A 20,189-nucleotide genomic window follows, 5' to 3' on the forward strand; every position below is an offset into this window, starting at 1 on the left:
GCCCACGTTAGTTAGCTGGGTTCTTAAACCAGATAACTGATAAACTTTAATCATCACTGATTTTGAAGTCATCACTTATGACTTAATATTAAGAAGTATGGAATGAGTACATTTCGTCTCAAAAGACATAGAAACGTCTATACACGTTCCATTATCCTTTGCCCACATACGGTAATCTTGCATTGAGTGAGTGAGTGCTTATGGCTTAACGTCGTATTTAACATTTTTTCAGTCATATGACGACAAGGGAGTCCTTAGAGTGCATTTATCTGCAACGTGCCTCCTTGTTGCAGGACGGATTTCCATTTCACTGAGACGAATTACCGAAGGCAAGTTAGCCTGCCCACCCGAGTCATTATACTAATATGGGTCAACGAGTCGTTGCACTAACCCCTTCATGCTAAACGCCAAGCGAGAAAGCTACAACTTTCTTCTTTAAGGCCTTAAAGGATTGACCCTGACCCTTCCGCCCCCGAAAAGGACCCTCTACTAACAGACCCATCGGAGCCGGTAAATACTGTATGGGATAACACGTTGATCTCATCTGTTATGCCTTTTTAAGCTATCCAAATCTCACTTTCCATCACTTCATCTAGTAAGAGGATACAATATACTCTAATTCTTTAAATGTTACATCGCTTCTATCAGAGATTTATATATATCGGACCACCAGTTTTTCTTGACACATTTCAAAAGGCAGTCCACATGCATGCAATATAAATATTCTGTTCGAACGGTCCCTTTATATCCTTCACATAGAACTGACTTGTCACTGCATGTGATTAAACTGAAGAGATCCTATCAAATGATGTAGATAGTCCTCCGAATTCAGAGCCTGCTGTCCTAAATTTGTTCTCAAACCCTTGCTGCAGTCTGACTGAATAGAAAACTATAAAAACAGACAGCCCGCCTATTAATAAACTGAACATCGTATCTTATTGTATGGTTTGTCACAAGGGCAGCAATTTGTGAATATCGCCTGTGTATAATGTTATATTTCATTTCACACATTTGTGTATCATGGCTCAACATAAGGTATTATAAATGCTGTGGGGAAACTGTGCCCCATGCACCCCGAAATACTCCTGCATGAATTATTGCTATACTGAAGAATTATGCAGCGTTAAAGAGACATGGATTGATAAAGAGTAAAAAAATGTCTTTAGGCACGTGCAACCTGGATATATGTAACACTGCAAGGAAAACCTAACAGTAAACTATTTTTATGTAGGAGTCATATTTTTCTATGTCGGAGTCAATCATGTTAATATACCCGTGGGAATGTAGCCAACTCACCCACACACGTGCCGTTACCACTGTTCCATTTGTAACCCGTGATACACTCAGACAGACATCTGTATGACCCTCGAGTATTCTGACACTTTCTGAGGTTACACGGATTTCGGTCGCACTCATCTATATCTGAAACAACGTAACATACAGGACATTAATTGTAATGGGTAACATACAACCTGGCCCATTGTTGTACGGGTAAATCAGACCGACAAGGGTTTGTTGGCAAAACCACCCTTCATGCCAACAACTGAAAGCTTTGAATTAATTTACCCCATAAAATTGTCGAACTGAATACATGCATCCATTGTCAATTCATAAACGATACATTATGGATATTTATATTCAGTAAAGATTGCAGTTATTAAAAACAATTAAATGTATAAACACTTCAAACTCAACGTCAGCCACTTATCTGAAATGTTTGGTATCGAAAATTGCTATTGTTATACAAATCTACAAATCAATCATGGGTTGGAATTTTTCATAAATTATGTAAATTTTATCATTTAGATAACGTTAAACACGCTATGCCACGGAGTTTTGTCAAAAAAATCCACATTGGCTAATTAAATGATTTTTTCTGTATTTACCAAGGATAACTTGAATTAATTGCTTTCGGTACATAATTAGGCTCCTACCTGTACTATATATAAAGTTAAAATGAAAAAGTTGTAATGCGACCAGTTTTATAATGTTTAGAACTTTTTATCGACTTTAAGCGCTAGCCCGCCTAGTCCGGTAACTATACAGAATGACCCACCGTACATTGCAAAAGAATTTATGTCGGTTTCATTTCTCTCAGAAATGAAAAAGCACACATATTAAATGTCTACCAAAATTAAATTAGCGGAACAGTGTCTAATTTGCATAAATCTACTAAAGTACAATTTGAGACTGAGAACTGAGAAATTTAATATCAACATTCTAATTAGTCAATATTTATGAATGCCTTAAGAATTCTGAATATGTGTTCTATAGAATATAGAGTGATATTTACCCACACATATAACCTGATATAACCTTATGGTGGATAAAGTTTCATACTTACATGTACAAGACACGTTGTTTGTGTGTGAAAATCACCATTACTCTTGTCAGACAATATTAAAACAAGAATCTTAACTTGAATGACACACTTTTTCTGAGCAAACTAAATTCCCCCCTATTCTGAAGTAAGTATATTCTCCCCAGAACGCAACATTATCATTGCAGGACATGGATTTTGTATGTCCTTCATTTCACTCTTGTTGGGGTGTATAGGGAATGAAATGGCGAATGAATGAGGACTGATGATAGTCTGGTAATACGTGTGCCATGTCGTGATGGGAACAAATTAGAACCGGGAAACAATTAAGCCTGACTTTCGACATAAGAGTGGAAACATCCGTAACCAAATGTAAGAACGGTTTTAAAATGCAAAATGAACAAAGAACATCTTAAACATAAAGTATCAAGTATCTATTCCTTATGTAATAGGCCAATGACTTTTCGAACATAATTACAGAATTGCCAGAAACGATGTCAGACAATTAAATATAGTGTCAACTAAAGAAGAAGACTATACAGTACAGGTTATTTTTGATGCCATGTCACGCATAACATGTAACATACCCGGGAGTAACATCCAACCGAGAATAAAATCGTTTGTTGAACGAAGATGTCAAATACCACTCGCTAAAACTATTTGGCCTGTTCGTTTCTTATACCCTATACACTAAAGACTTGGAGGTCCCAGTCACCTTACCAAAGGTGCCGATTGTTGTGAAAAGAGTCTTTGATTACAAATCAATACAAACATGTTCCCATCTTTCGACTCACTAGTATATATACATTCATAATTCGGACAGTCAGTTTAATCTCGGAAAATACTTATAAATTATAGGAGTGATTTGACCTCTGATGTTTACGTAGATACATAGTACCAGTACCTGAATTTCTGAGAAAACCGATGTAGGGGTGTAGACACATAAAAAGACAAGCATACACAATCGTCGAAATCAGAGAAACATTAAAGGCCGATCACTAATTAGTGTAATCGAACAACACGATATACTCATTTTCTTTTATCACAAGATTCTAAATAAGATGTGCAAAGAAATGTCTGTTTGATTTGAAAGCAGTGGTTTATCTTTCAAATGGTATTTTGGGTATACCTTTCTACGGTTTCACATTCTTATCCATCAGTTTGTTCGTACAAAATAATTATAATTAAAAAATTACACTGTAATACAGCTGAAAATTCAAATATTAGGATGTTTTGCATTTATGCAAATTAGGCTCTTCTGCACTACTTAGATTTTGGAAGACTTTTAGCAAGTCATTCTGGATATCCCTGAGAGATATGCCACCAAAATAAATTTTTTGCAATTTGTGGTGAGCTAAGTCAATTTTCTTTTTATATTGACTGGAGTAGTTGACAGACAATACAGATACTTTTTTAAAAAATAATGCAGTGGAGAACACATGGCCTCCTCTAGCGACTGTTCACTTTTAGTTAAAGATAAACAAGTAATCAATATAAATCAAAAACAATATATATATCTTATCAGGAAGCCAGCAAATTCGTCTTACCCTGTAACACTTATCCGCAGACTTCGTTTGCCATTGTGGTCAAGCTGGTAGCATCTGTGCTACCCTGTCTTCATTCAGTCGACGGATTTGAAACGAAAAACCTAGTTCTACTACTGTGCAACTCTCGACTCAACCTGCGCTTAATTCTTGCTCAACTCAGACTATTTGCAATACAACAAATAAAACAAATAAATAGTACCAAACAAACTCCCGAACCGGAACTAAATCCCTCTAAAGATAATAATGCCAAAAATAAGTCCGAAAATAAATCTCAAAATAATATCGATAAACCTAGTGAGCCACAAAGCGTCCCTCTATGGCCACGAGGGATGCAGTCCAAACGTTTAATAAGTTTGGATCGTTGGAGGACCTTGGTCCTTCGACATCGGATGCGGGTGTGATGGATACATCACCCGCACCAGGGTAATCTCTTCCAGCCGATGTCTAAGGAAGAGTCGACCTCGGTCCAAACATAACGATAAATCACCTATGCGTCTCCTTCCGTAATGTCTATATATGACAAAATTAAACAAGGGAATTGTAGACATCTTAAGGTAAATATTATTGAAATAGAACAGTTAGTTCACGCATTAAACCCTATTGCCTTCTGTCTTCAGGAAGATCACCTGAAGACACGTGACAAAGATACAATAACTTAAAAATTATTCTTTATACAGTACTTATTCAAATAAAGAAGAGCGAGAGGAGGCTCCTCTATCTTCTTAAATAACAATATTACTCACACTCTGTTGCCCTAAACACACAGTTTCAGGCTGTGGCCGTTGGTGTTTTATTGTCTGAAACAATCACTTTATGTTCGGTGTATATTCCTCCGAACACTCAGCTTCCGAGTTACATAATTTAAAAGAACAATTACCTAAACCGTTCATAATAATGGGAGATTTGAATTCCCATGACTCACTGTGGGGCAGTAATAACATAAATGATAAGGGCAAAATACTGGAACACTTTTTATGTAACGAGGGACTGTGTTGTTTTAATGATGGCTCTAAAAGCTGTTTACATCCGGGTAATGGCGCTTATTCTGCTATCGATCTCACTATTACTGATCTATCACTTCTCCCTGGTTTATCTTGGAAAGTACATGATGATCTTTGTGGTAGTCACCATTTTCACAATTCCCTAGAATGTTTGTTATACGACAAATCGAAAATCCAAAAGTAAACCCTGGTATGAAAAGGACTGTCGCAAAGTCATTAAGGATCGTAAAAAGGCCGAGCGAAGTTTTCATATATGTCTTACTGCTAATAACTTAAACCAGGTTCGTATTTTTAGAGCTAAGTCGATTACTCAAGTCCAAGGGACGATCTTTTTGCCGGGACTTTGTTTCAGGCATTACGTCAAAAACAAACATGCATAAGGTGTGTAACATGATTCAGAAACTTAAGGGGAAATATAATAAATCAAAAGTTCAGCAATTTGAAAGATGGAGGTAATATTTTAACTTCTCCAACTGATTAAGCAAATGAACTAGCCGAAACAATTTCCAAGAAATCTTTGAGAATTACTCTTCAGAATTCCAACATATTAAAAAACAGAAGGAGAAAATTAATTGCCCTTTGCTTCTAAAAATTTAGAAGATTATAATCGTCCCTTTAATACCGATAAACTAAAAGCTGTTTTATTTATTTATTTATTCATTTATTTGGTTGATGTTTTTCGCCGTACTCAAGAATATTTCACTTATACGATGGCGGCCAGTATTATGGTGGGTGGAAACCGGGCAGAGCCCGGAGAAAACCCATGACCATCCGCAGGTTGCTGGTAAAAATTCCCACGTACGGCCGGAGAGGAAGACAGCATGAGCTGGACTTGAACTCAGAGCGACCGCATTGGTGAGAGACTCCTTGGTCATAACGCTGCGCTAGCGCGCTACCAACTCAGCCACGGAGGCACCAAAAACTGCTTTAAGAAAGGCACACGATACTGATAACGCGTATTATAAGTTCCTGCATCATTTACCGCACGAACCACTTGAGACTCTCTTGGACTTGCTTAATGATATCTGGATAACTGGTGACTGGTATATATATATATATATATATATATATATATATATATATATATATATATATATATATATATATATATATATATATATATATATATATATATATATATAGAACATATATAGAACATATAATGCTGACCGCCGTCGTATAAGTGAAATATTCTTGAGTATGCCGTAAAATACCAATCAAAAAATTAAATAAATCAAACAAACCCGATGTTTTAAATTGATATAAGTAGATTGTGCTTTCCGAGCTTTAACTAAGTTTGGATTGTTTTAACTGTTTTTAAACACACTCATCTATTTTTGTTCTCATTTTTGATGTTCCAGTTGAAAATCATTTACTGGCTCCTGTTTTGAACTTAATCTCCCCACGATATGGCCGGAAAATTGCCGATGTGGCGTTCAACCATTATCAGTCATTCTTTCTTTTTGTTGGCTAAATGGTCTAGACTGTTGGCTGAATTTGTGATCGCTGATCCCAAAACCCGATTTTCCATCAGTTAAGTCTATTTCTTTTAGAGAGTCGGCTTATTCAGCTGTGCGTAAAATCAATCATACTCGCTACCAAAATTACCCTCAGTCTACCTGTTTTACTACCTTCACAAATAACTACCTACAGGTAACATGAAGTATACGTAAACATGACGTATTACAAACACGCACACATATAACACTGTACAGAGACTATTTCTATATATGTGTACGTGTACAAATGTAGCCACCTCACCCACACATACTTTGTTAACACTGTTCCATCTGTAACACGTGAATTTATTTATTTATTTATTTGATTGGTGTTTTACGCCGTACTCAAGAATATTTCACTTATACGACGGCGGCCAGCATTATGGTGGGTAGAAACCGGGCACAGCCCGGGGGAAACCCACGACCATCCGCAGGTTGCTGCCAGACCTTCCCACTTACGGCCGGAGAGGAAGCCAGCATGAGCTGGACTTGAACTCACAGCGACCGCATTGGTGAGAGGCTCCTGGGTCATTACGCTGCGCTAGCGCGCTAACCGACTGAGCCACGGAGGCCCTAACACGTGAATAACTCTTTCCAGCATGTGTATGAGCCTTGAGAATTTCTGACACAGCTTTAAACAACAAACATACAAGACATTCATTCTAAGTACTAACATACAATCTGAAAGCCGCCACAGTAGTTTCTGTCAAACCATTATATGAGTACATTAGACCTCTGCCCGAAACAAAACCATTAGGTCCTCTATCAAAAGTTCACTTATATGTAGGTAAATTTTTTTCTGTCAGCCATCAGTATATATCAAACCTGGCAACTTTTTGGCAACTACACAAATTTAAAATTTAAAATTTTCTAAAAAAATTGCACAATGATATTGTCAAATTGCATGGATGTATCCATAGTAGCCTCATAAATAAAACATTATCTCCGTTATGAGTACATTTACTTTCAGTTACAAACATCGGCAACACATCCAGATTCGGCAAAAATGTTATAATAAGTCTGAGATATCACAAAAAATACTGAGGAGATTAAACGTTTCATATTTCACATTCAAAGTCCGCCTCTTATGTCTAAAACCTTTGTTGTTGAAAATCGCAAATAAATCAATAAATATGGGTTGAAATTTTTTTTACAGATTACGTAAATTTAACACACTTAACAGGCTATACCAGAGATCTGCAGCAAAAAAGCCATGCAGGCTAATCTGATGAAATGGTTCTCTAGCCTCCCAGTATTGAGCGCCTTTGTTAGTCTTTGGTTTATGACCCGACCCGGGTTTGATCCGAGATCTACTTACCTCGGGTGGATTAACACAGTTATTTAAAAACACTTTATCAGTGACACTTTATCTCGAAAACTCCCTCATAGTTAAAGTTCTGCAGCTTTGGGCACCCAGTGGTGAAGTAAAGTTGTCTGGTAAACTATTTTTTGGGTTTTTGGTTTGTGACGTGATATCATTTTGTAGGACAGGCTACAAAATTTTATTCTGAGTAAAAATGTTTACGTTTTGACGATACACACTAGGTAAAGGCAGAGAAAAGTCCTTATTCACAGAACTATGCCTTTGTGGGTTTGACCCCTATCAGCTGCTTGTCAATTTTGTGAAAAATTCCATCGGTCGACGACAATCAGGAATTTGGCTGGAGTTGACTCAGGGGACGATGGTTATTATGCTCGTAGCGTTCGGGACTCGCAGAATTAGGGGCAGTGCTGTGATTTTTTTATTTATTTATTTGGTGTTTTACACCGTAACGCAAGAATATTTCACTTATAAGACGGCGACCAGCATTATGGTGAGACGAAACCGGGCAGATCCCGGATTGAGTCTTTTGAGTCACACAATCTTCACGTCCATGACGGCAGGTAGCAGGAAATGGTGCGGGTTTTTTCGCGACTACTCAAGGAGCTGTGTGGTTTCTGATCATCAAAAGAATTAATGTTTGCCAAACAGTCTACTGGTCAAACTACGTCCTATTTTTGCTTCTGTAGTTTGGTTAAGGAGAGATGCTATTAGTCGAACGGGTCCATACTGTTAACATGTATTGTTGGTGATTAGGAGCCTGACTGTGGTCACTGGTCCAAACGGTTGACATGCATTACTGGTGATTAGGAGTCTGACTGATGGTCCAGACGGTTGACATGTATTGCTTATGATTGGAGCCTGACCTTAATTTCGCTGATTCAGAGGGTTGGGATGTATTGTTGGTGATTTGGAGCCTGTCTCTATGGCCGCTGGAAAAGATGGTTAACATGTATTGCTGGTGATTAGGAGTCTGACCTTGATGTCGCCTGTCCAGAAGGTTGACGTGTATTGTTGTTACTGGGAGCCTGACTGTGGTCGCTGGTCCAGAAGGTTGGCATGTATTGCCGGTGGTCAGGAGTCTGGCCTTAATGTCGCTTGACCAGACGGTTGGCATATATTGCTGGTGATTAGGAGTCTGACGTTGATATCGCTGGTCCAGACGATTAACATGTATTGTTGGTGATTAGGAGACTGACTCTTGTCCTTGGTCCAGACGGTTGACATGTATTGCTGGTTATTAGGAGCCTGGCTGTGCTCGCTTGTCCAGACAGTTGACATGTTTTGCCTTTGATGGAGAGTTTGACCTTGATGTCGCTTGTCCAGACGGTTGGCATGTATTGCTGGTGATTAGGAGTCTGACCTTGACGTCGCTTGTCCAGACTGTTGGCATGTATTGCTGGTTATTAGGAGAATGACTCTTGTGCGTGGCACAGACGGTTGACATGTATTGCTGGTTATTAGGAGACTGGTTGTGCTCGCTTGTCCAGACGGTTGACATGTTTTGCCGTTGATGGAGAGTTTGACCTTGATGTCGCTTGTCCAGACTGTTGGTATGTATTGCTGGTGATTAGGAGACTGACTCTTGTCCTTGGTCCAGACGGTTGACATGTATTGCTGGTTATTAGGAGCCTGGTTGTGCTCGCTTGTCCAGACGGTTGACATGTTTTGCCGTTGATGGAGAGTTTGACCTTGATGTCGCTTGTCCAGACGGTTGGCATGTATTGCTGGTGATTAGGAGACTGACCTTGACGTCGCTTGTCCAGACTGTTGACATGTATTGCTGGTTATTAGAAGCCTGGTTGTGCTCGCTTGTCCAGACGGTTGACATGTTTTGCCGTTGATGGAGAGTTTGACCTTGATGTCGCTTGTCCAGACGGTTGGCATGTATTGCTGGTGATAAGGAGTCTGACCTTGACGTCGCTTGTCCACACTGTTGACATGTATTGCTGGTTATTAGGAGCCTGGTTGTGCTCGCTTGTCCAGACGGTTGACATGTTTTGCCATTGATGGAGAGTCTGACCTTGACGTCGCTTGTCCAGACTGTTGGCATGTATTGCTGGTGATTAGGAGACTGACTCTTGTCCTTGGTCCAGACGGTTGACATGTATTGCTGGTTATTAGGAGCCTGGTTGTGCTCGCTTGTCCAGACGGTTGACATGTTTTGCCGTTGATGGAGAGTTTGACCTTGATGTCGCTTGTCCAGACGGTTGGCATGTATTGCTGGTGATTAGGAGTCTGACCTTGACGTCGCTTGTCCAGACTGTTGACATGTATTGCTGGTTATTAGGAGCCTGGTTGTGCTCGCTTGTCCAGACGGTTGACATGTTTTGCCGTTGATGGAGAGTTTGACCTTGATGTCGCTTGTCCAGAGGGTTGGCATGTATTGCTGGTGATTAGGAGTCTGACCTTGACGTCGTTTGTCCAGACTGTTGACATGTATTGCTGGTTATTAGGAGCCTGGTTGTGCTCGCTTGTCCAGACGGTTGACATGTTTTGCCATTGATGGAGAGTTTGACCTTGATGTCACTTGTCCAGAGGGTTGGCATGTATTGCTGGTGATTAGGAGTCTGACCTTGACGTCGCTTGTCCAGAGTGTTGACATGTATTGCTGGTTATTAGGAGCCTGGTTGTGCTCGCTTGTCCAGACGGTTGACATGTTTTGCCATTGATGGAGAGTTTGACCTTGATGTCGCTTGTCCAGAGGGTTGGCATGTATTGTTGGTAATTAGGAGACTGACCCTTGTCCTTCGTCCAGACTGTTGACATATATTCCTGGTGATTAGGAGTCGGACCTTGATATCGCTGTTCCAGACGATTAACATGTATTGCTGGTGATAACGAATCTGACTATGGTCCCTGGTCCAGATGGTTAACAAGTATTGCTGGTGATTAGGAGTCGGACCTTGATATCGCTGTTCCAGACGATTAACATGTATTCCTGGTGATAACTAATCTGACTGTGGTCCCTGGTCCAGACGGTTGACATGTATTGTTGGTGATTAGGAGTCTGACCTTGACGTCGCTTGTCCAGACGGTTGTCATGTATTGCTGGTGATTAGGAGACTGACTCTTGTCCTTGGTCCAGACGGTTGACATGTAGCTGGTTATTAGGAGCCTGGTTGTGCTCGCTTGTTCAGACGGTTGATATGTTTTGTGTTGATGAGGAGTTTGACCTTGATGTCGCTTGTCCAGAAGGTTGGCATGTATTGCTGGTGATTAGGAGTCTGACCTTGACGTCGCTTGTCCAGTCTGTTGGCATGTATTGCTGGTGATTAGGAGAATGACTCTTGTGCGTGGCACAGACGGTTGACATGTATTGCTGGTTATTAGGAGACTGGTTGTGCTCGCTTGTCCAGACGGTTGACATGTTTTGCCGTTGATGGAGAGTTTGACCTTGATGTCGCTTGTCCAGACTGTTGGCATGTATTGCTGGTGATTAGGAGACTGACTCTTGTCCTTGGTCCAGACGGTTGACATGTATTGCTGGTTATTAGGAGCCTGGTTGTGCTCGCTTGTCCAGACGGTTGACATGTTTTGCCGTTGATGGAGAGTTTGACCTTGATGTCGCTTGTCCAGACGGTTGGCATGTATTGCTGGTGATTAGGAGACTGACCTTGACGTCGCTTGTCCAGACTGTTGACATGTATTGCTGGTTATTAGAAGCCTGGTTGTGCTCGCTTGTCCAGACGGTTGACATGTTTTGCCGTTGATGGAGAGTTTGACCTTGATGTCGCTTGTCCAGACGGTTGGCATGTATTGCTGGTGATAAGGAGTCTGACCTTGACGTCGCTTGTCCAGACTGTTGACATGTATTGCTGGTTATTAGGAGCCTGGTTGTGCTCGCTTGTCCAGATGGTTGACATGTTTTGCCATTTATGGAGAGTCTGACCTTGACGTCGCTTGTCCAGACTGTTGGCATGTATTGCTGGTGATTAGGAGACTGACTCTTGTCCTTGGTCCAGACGGTTGACATGTATTGCTGGTTATTAGGAGCCTGGTTGTGCTCGCTTGTCCAGACGGTTGACATGTTTTGCCGTTGATGGAGAGTCTAACCTTGATGTCGCTTGTCCAGACGGTTGGCATGTATTGCTGGTGATTAGGAGTCTGACCTTGACGTCGCTTGTCCAGACTGTTGACATGTATTGCTGGTTATTAGGAGCCTTGTTGTGCTCGCTTGTCCAGACGGTTGACATGTTTTGCCGTTGATGGAGAGTTTGACCTTGATGTCGCTTGTCCAGAGGGTTGGCATGTATTGCTGGTGATTAGGAGTCTGACCTTGACGTCGTTTGTCCAGACTGTTGACATGTATTGCTGGTTATTAGGAGCCTGGTTGTGCTCGCTTGTCCAGACGGTTGACATGTTTTGCCATTGATGGAGAGTTTGACCTTGATGTCGCTTGTCCAGAGGGTTGGCATGTATTGCTGGTGATTAGGAGTCTGACCTTGACGTCGCTTGTCCAGAGTGTTGACATGTATTGCTGGTTATTAGGAGCCTGGTTGTGCTCGCTTGTCCAGACGGTTGACATGTTTTGCCGTTGATGGAGAGTTTGACCTTGATGTCGCATGTCCAGAGGGTTGGCATGTATTGCTGGTGATTAGGAGTCTGACCTTGATGTCGTTTGTCCAGACTGTTGACATGTATTGCTGGTTATTAGGAGCCTGGTTGTGCTCGCTTGTCCAGACGGTTGACATGTTTTGCCATTGATGGAGAGTTTGACCTTGATGTCGCTTGTCCAGAGGGTTGGCATGTATTGCTGGTGATTAGGAGTCTGACCTTGACGTCGCTTGTCCAGAGTGTTGACATGTATTGCTGGTTATTAGGAGCCTGGTTGTGCTCGCTTGTCCAGACGGTTGACATGTTTTGCCGTTGATGGAGAGTTTGACCTTGATGTCGCTTGTCCAGACGGTTGGCATGTATTGCTGGTGATTAGGAGACTGACTCTTGTCCTTGGTCCAGACGGTTGACATGTATTGCTGGTTATTAGGAGCCTGGTTGTGCTCGCTTGTCCAGACGGTTGACATGTTTTGCCGTTGATGGAGAGTTTGACCTTGATGTCGCTTGTCCAGACGGTTGGCATGTATTGCTGGTGATTAGGAGACTGACCTTGACGTCGCTTGTCCAGACTGTTGACATGTATTGCTGGTTATTAGAAGCCTGGTTGTGCTCGCTTGTCCAGACGGTTGACATGTTTTGCCGTTGATGGAGAGTTTGACCTTGATGTCGCTTGTCCAGACGGTTGGCATGTATTGCTGGTGATAAGGAGTCTGACCTTGACGTCGCTTGTCCAGACTGTTGACATGTATTGCTGGTTATTAGGAGCCTGGTTGTGCTCGCTTGTCCAGACGGTTGACATGTTTTGCCATTTATGGAGAGTCTGACCTTGACGTCGCTTGTCCAGACTGTTGGCATGTATTGCTGGTGATTAGGAGACTGACTCTTGTCCTTGGTCCAGACGGTTGACATGTATTGCTGGTTATTAGGAGCCTGGTTGTGCTCGCTTGTCCAGACGGTTGACATGTTTTGCCGTTGATGGAGAGTCTAACCTTGATGTCGCTTGTCCAGACGGTTGGCATGTATTGCTGGTGATTAGGAGTCTGACCTTGACGTCGCTTGTCCAGACTGTTGACATGTATTGCTGGTTATTAGGAGCCTTGTTGTGCTCGCTTGTCCAGACGGTTGACATGTTTTGCCGTTGATGGAGAATTTGACCTTGATGTCGCTTGTCCAGAGGGTTGGCATGTATTGCTGGTGATTAGGAGTCTGACCTTGACGTCGCTTGTCCAGACTGTTGACATGTATTGCTGGTTATTAGGAGCCTGGTTGTGCTCGCTTGTCCAGACGGTTGACATGTTTTGCCATTGATGGAGAGTTTGACCTTGATGTCGCTTGTCCAGAGGGTTGGCATGTATTGCTGGTGATTAGGAGTCTGACCTTGACGTCGCTTGTCCAGAGTGTTGACATGTATTGCTGGTTATTAGGAGCCTGGTTGTGCTCGCTTGTCCAGACGGTTGACATGTTTTGCCGTTGATGGAGAGTTTGACCTTGATGTCGCATGTCCAGAGGGTTGGCATGTATTGCTGGTGATTAGGAGTCTGACCTTGATGTCGTTTGTCCAGACTGTTGACATGTATTGCTGGTTATTAGGAGCCTGGTTGTGCTCGCTTGTCCAGACGGTTGACATGTTTTGCCATTGATGGAGAGTTTGACCTTGATGTCGCTTGTCCAGAGGGTTGGCATGTATTGCTGGTGATTAGGAGTCTGACCTTGACGTCGCTTGTCCAGAGTGTTGACATGTATTGCTGGTTATTAGGAGCCTGGTTGTGCTCGCTTGTCCAGACGGTTGACATGTTTTGCCGTTGATGGAGAGTTTGACCTTGATGTCGCTTGTCCAGACGGTTGGCATGTATTGCTGGTGATTAGGAGACTGACTCTTGTCCTTGGTCCAGACGGTTGACATGTATTGCTGGTTATTAGGAGCCTGGTTGTGCTCGCTTGTCCAGACGGTTGACATGTTTTGCCGTTGATGGAGAGTTTGACCTTGATGTCGCTTGTCCAGACGGTTGGCATGTATTGCTGGTGATTAGGAGACTGACCTTGACGTCGCTTGTCCAGACTGTTGACATGTATTGCTGGTTATTAGAAGCCTGGTTGTGCTCGCTTGTCCAGACGGTTGACATGTTTTGCCGTTGATGGAGAGTTTGACCTTGATGTCGCTTGTCCAGACGGTTGGCATGTATTGCTGGTGATAAGGAGTCTGACCTTGACGTCGCTTGTCCAGACTGTTGACATGTATTGCTGGTTATTAGGAGCCTGGTTGTGCTCGCTTGTCCAGACGGTTGACATGTTTTGCCATTTATGGAGAGTCTGACCTTGACGTCGCTTGTCCAGACTGTTGGCATGTATTGCTGGTGATTAGGAGACTGACTCTTGTCCTTGGTCCAGACGGTTGACATGTATTGCTGGTTATTAGGAGCCTGGTTGTGCTCGCTTGTCCAGACGGTTGACATGTTTTGCCGTTGATGGAGAGTCTGACCTTGATGTCGCTTGTCCAGACGGTTGGCATGTATTGCTGGTGATTAGGAGTCTGACCTTGACGTCGCTTGTCCAGACTGTTGACATGTATTGCTGGTTATTAGGAGCCTGGTTGTGCTCGCTTGTCCAGACGGTTGACATGTTTTGCCGTTGATGGAGAGTTTTACCTTGATGTCGCTTGTCCAGAGGGTTGGCATGTATTGCTGGTGATTAGGAGTCTGACCTTGACGTCGTTTGTCCAGACTGTTGACATGTATTGCTGGTTATTAGGAGCCTGGTTGTGCTCGCTTGTCCAGACGGTTGACATGTTTTGCCATTGATGGAGAGTTTGACCTTGATGTCGCTTGTCCAGAGGGTTGGCATGTATTGCTGGTGATTAGGAGTCTGACCTTGACGTCGCTTGTCCAGAGTGTTGACATGTATTGCTGGTTTTTAGGAGCCTGGTTGTGCTTGCTTGTCCAGACGGTTGACATGTTTTGCCGTTGATGGAGAGTTTGACCTTGATGTCGCATGTCCAGAGGGTTGGCATGTATTGCTGGTGATTAGGAGTCTGACCTTGATGTCGTTTGTCCAGACTGTTGACATGTATTGCTGGTTATTAGGAGCCTGGTTGTGCTCGCTTGTCCAGACGGTTGACATGTTTTGCCATTGATGGAGAGTTTGACCTTGATGTCGCTTGTCCAGAGGGTTGGCATGTATTGCTGGTGATTAGGAGTCTGACCTTGACGTCGCTTGTCCAGAGTGTTGACATGTATTGCTGGTTATTAGGAGCCTGGTTGTGCTCGCTTGTCCAGACGGTTGACATGTTTTGCCATTGATGGAGAGTTTGACCTTGATGTCACTTGTCCAGAGGGTTGGCATGTATTGTTGGTAATTAGGAGACTGACCCTTGTCCTTCGTCCAGACTGTTGACATATATTCCTGGTGATTAGGAGTCGGACCTTGATATCGCTGTTCCAGACGATTAACATGTATTGCTGGTGATAACGAATCTGACTATGGTCCCTGGTCCAGATGGTTAACACGTATTGCTGGTGATTAGGAGTCGGACCTTGATATCGCTGTTCCAGACGATTAACATGTATTCCTGGTGATAACTAATCTGACTGTGGTCCCTGGTCCAGACGGTTGACATGTATTGTTGGTGATTAGGAGTCTGACCTTGACGTCGCTTGACCAGACGGTTGGCATATATTGCTGGTGATTAGGAGTCTGACGTTGATATCGCTGGTCCAGACGATTAACATGTATTGTTGGTGATTAGGAGACTGACTCTTGTCCTTGGTCCAGACGGTTGACATGTATTGCTGGTTATTAGGAGCCTGGCTGTGCTCGCTTGTCCAGACAGTTGACATGTTTTGCCTTTGATGGAGAGTTTGACCTTGATGTCGCTTGTCCAGACGGTTGGCATGTATTGCTGGTGATTAGGAGTCTGACCTTGACGTCGCTTGTCCAGACTGTTGGCATGTATTGCTGGTTATTAGGAGAATGACTCTTGTGCGTGGCACAGACGGTTGACATGTATTGCTGGTTATTAGGAGACTGGTTGTGCTCGCTTGTCCAGACGGTTGACATGTTTTGCCGTTGATGGAGAGTTTGACCTTGATGTCGCTTGTCCAGACTGTTGGTATGTATTGCTGGTGATTAGGAGACTGACTCTTGTCCTTGGTCCAGACGGTTGACATGTATTGCTGGTTATTAGGAGCCTGGTTGTGCTCGCTTGTCCAGACGGTTGACATGTTTTGCCGTTGATGGAGAGTTTGACCTTGATGTCGCTTGTCCAGACGGTTGGCATGTATTGCTGGTGATTAGGAGACTGACCTTGACGTCGCTTGTCCAGACTGTTGACATGTATTGCTGGTTATTAGAAGCCTGGTTGTGCTCGCTTGTCCAGACGGTTGACATGTTTTGCCGTTGATGGAGAGTTTGACCTTGATGTCGCTTGTCCAGACGGTTGGCATGTATTGCTGGTGATAAGGAGTCTGACCTTGACGTCGCTTGTCCACACTGTTGACATGTATTGCTGGTTATTAGGAGCCTGGTTGTGCTCGCTTGTCCAGACGGTTGACATGTTTTGCTGTTGATGGAGAGTCTGACCTTGACGTCGCTTGTCCAGACTGTTGGCATGTATTGCTGGTGATTAGGAGACTGACTCTTGTCCTTGGTCCAGACGGTTGACATGTATTGCTGGTTATTAGGAGCCTGGTTGTGCTCGCTTGTCCAGACGGTTGACATGTTTTGCCGTTGATGGAGAGTTTGACCTTGATGTCGCTTGTCCAGACGGTTGGCATGTATTGCTGGTGATTAGGAGTCTGACCTTGACGTCGCTTGTCCAGACTGTTGACATGTATTGCTGGTTATTAGGAGCCTGGTTGTGCTCGCTTGTCCAGACGGTTGACATGTTTTGCCGTTGATGGAGAGTTTGACCTTGATGTCGCTTGTCCAGAGGGTTGGCATGTATTGCTGGTGATTAGGAGTCTGACCTTGACGTCGTTTGTCCAGACTGTTGACATGTATTGCTGGTTATTAGGAGCCTGGTTGTGCTCGCTTGTCCAGACGGTTGACATGTTTTGCCATTGATGGAGAGTTTGACCTTGATGTCACTTGTCCAGAGGGTTGGCATGTATTGCTGGTGATTAGGAGTCTGACCTTGACGTCGCTTGTCCAGAGTGTTGACATGTATTGCTGGTTATTAGGAGCCTGGTTGTGCTCGCTTGTCCAGACGGTTGACATGTTTTGCCATTGATGGAGAGTTTGACCTTGATGTCGCTTGTCCAGAGGGTTGGCATGTATTGTTGGTAATTAGGAGACTGACCCTTGTCCTTCGTCCAGACTGTTGACATATATTCCTGGTGATTAGGAGTCGGACCTTGATATCGCTGTTCCAGACGATTAACATGTATTGCTGGTGATAACGAATCTGACTATGGTCCCTGGTCCAGATGGTTAACAAGTATTGCTGGTGATTAGGAGTCGGACCTTGATATCGCTGTTCCAGACGATTAACATGTATTCCTGGTGATAACTAATCTGACTGTGGTCCCTGGTCCAGACGGTTGACATGTATTGTTGGTGATTAGGAGTCTGACCTTGACGTCGCTTGTCCAGACGGTTGTCATGTATTGCTGGTGATTAGGAGACTGACTCTTGTCCTTGGTCCAGACTGTTGACATGTAGCTGGTTATTAGGAGCCTGGTTGTGCTCGCTTGTTCAGACGGTTGATATGTTTTGTGTTGATGAGGAGTTTGACCTTGATGTCGCTTGTCCAGAAGGTTGGCATGTATTGCTGGTGATTAGGAGTCTGACCTTGACGTCGCTTGTCCAGTCTGTTGGCATGTATTGCTGGTGATTAGGAGAATGACTCTTGTGCGTGGCACAGACGGTTGACATGTATTGCTGGTTATTAGGAGACTGGTTGTGCTCGCTTGTCCAGACGGTTGACATGTTTTGCCGTTGATGGAGAGTTTGACCTTGATGTCGCTTGTCCAGAGGGTTGGCATGTATTGCTGGTGATTAGGAGACTGACTCTTGTCCTTGGTCCAGACGGTTGACATGTATTGCTGGTTATTAGGAGCCTGGTTGTGCTCGCTTGTCCAGACGGTTGACATGTTTTGCCGTTGATGGAGAGTTTGACCTTGATGTCGCTTGTCCAGACGGTTGGCATGTATTGCTGGTGATTAGGAGACTGACCTTGACGTCGCTTGTCCAGACTGTTGACATGTATTGCTGGTTATTAGAAGCCTGGTTGTGCTCGCTTGTCCAGACGGTTGACATGTTTTGCCGTTGATGGAGAGTTTGACCTTGATGTCGCTTGTCCAGACGGTTGGCATGTATTGCTGGTGATAAGGAGTCTGACCTTGACGTCGCTTGTCCAGACTGTTGACATGTATTGCTGGTTATTAGGAGCCTGGTTGTGCTCGCTTGTCCAGACGGTTGACATGTTTTGCCATTTATGGAGAGTCTGACCTTGACGTCGCTTGTCCAGACTGTTGGCATGTATTGCTGGTGATTAGGAGACTGACTTTTGTCCTTGGTCCAGACGGTTGACATGTATTGCTGGTTATTAGGAGCCTGGTTGTGCTCGCTTGTACAGACGGTTGACATGTTTTGCCGTTGATGGAGAGTCTGACCTTGATGTCGCTTGTCCAGACGGTTGGCATGTATTGCTGGTGATTAGGAGTCTGACCTTGACGTCGCTTGTCCAGACTGTTGACATGTATTGCTGGTTATTAGGAGCCTTGTTGTGCTCGCTTGTCCAGACGGTTGACATGTTTTGCCGTTGATGGAGAGTTTGACCTTGATGTCGCTTGTCCAGAGGGTTGGCATGTATTGCTGGTGATTAGGAGTCTGACCTTGACGTCGTTTGTCCAGACTGTTGACATGTATTGCTGGTTATTAGGAGCCTGGTTGTGCTCGCTTGTCCAGACGGTTGACATGTTTTGCCATTGATGGAGAGTTTGACCTTGATGTCGCTTGTCCAGAGGGTTGGCATGTATTGCTGGTGATTAGGAGTCTGACCTTGACGTCGCTTGTCCAGAGTGTTGACATGTATTGCTGGTTATTAGGAGCCTGGTTGTGCTCGCTTGTCCAGACGGTTGACATGTTTTGCCGTTGATGGAGAGTTTGACCTTGATGTCGCATGTCCAGAGGGTTGGCATGTATTGCTGGTGATTAGGAGTCTGACCTTGATGTCGTTTGTCCAGACTGTTGACATGTATTGCTGGTTATTAGGAGCCTGGTTGTGCTCGCTTGTCCAGACGGTTGACATGTTTTGCCATTGATGGAGAGTTTGACCTTGATGTCGCTTGTCCAGAGGGTTGGCATGTATTGCTGGTGATTAGGAGTCTGACCTTGACGTCGCTTGTCCAGAGTGTTGACATGTATTGCTGGTTATTAGGAGCCTGGTTGTGCTCGCTTGTCCAGACGGTTGACATGTTTTGCCATTGATGGAGAGTTTGACCTTGATGTCACTTGTCCAGAGGGTTGGCATGTATTGTTGGTAATTAGGAGACTGACCCTTGTCCTTCCGTCCAGACTGTTGACATATATTCCTGGTGATTAGGAGGTCGGACCTTGATATCGCTGTTCCAGACGATTAACATGTATTGCTGGTGATAACGAATCTGACTATGGTCCCTGGTCCAGATGGTTAACACGTATTGCTGGTGATTAGGAGTCGGACCTTGATATCGCTGTTCCAGACGATTAACATGTATTCCTGGTGATAACTAATCTGACTGTGGTCCCTGGTCCAGACGGTTGACATGTATTGTTGGTGATTAGGAGTCTGACCTTGACGTCGCTTGTCCAGACGGTTGTCATGTATTGCTGGGTGATTAGGAGACTGACTCTTGTCCTTGGTCCAGACGGTTGACATGTAGCTGGTTATTAGGAGCCTGGTTGTGCTCGCTTGTTCAGACGGTTGATATGTTTTGTGTTGATGAGGAGTTTGACCTTGATGTCGCT

This window comes from Liolophura sinensis, chromosome 1 (genome assembly GCF_032854445.1).
Source record: "Liolophura sinensis isolate JHLJ2023 chromosome 1, CUHK_Ljap_v2, whole genome shotgun sequence".
Lineage (NCBI taxonomy): Eukaryota > Metazoa > Mollusca > Polyplacophora > Chitonida > Chitonidae > Liolophura > Liolophura sinensis.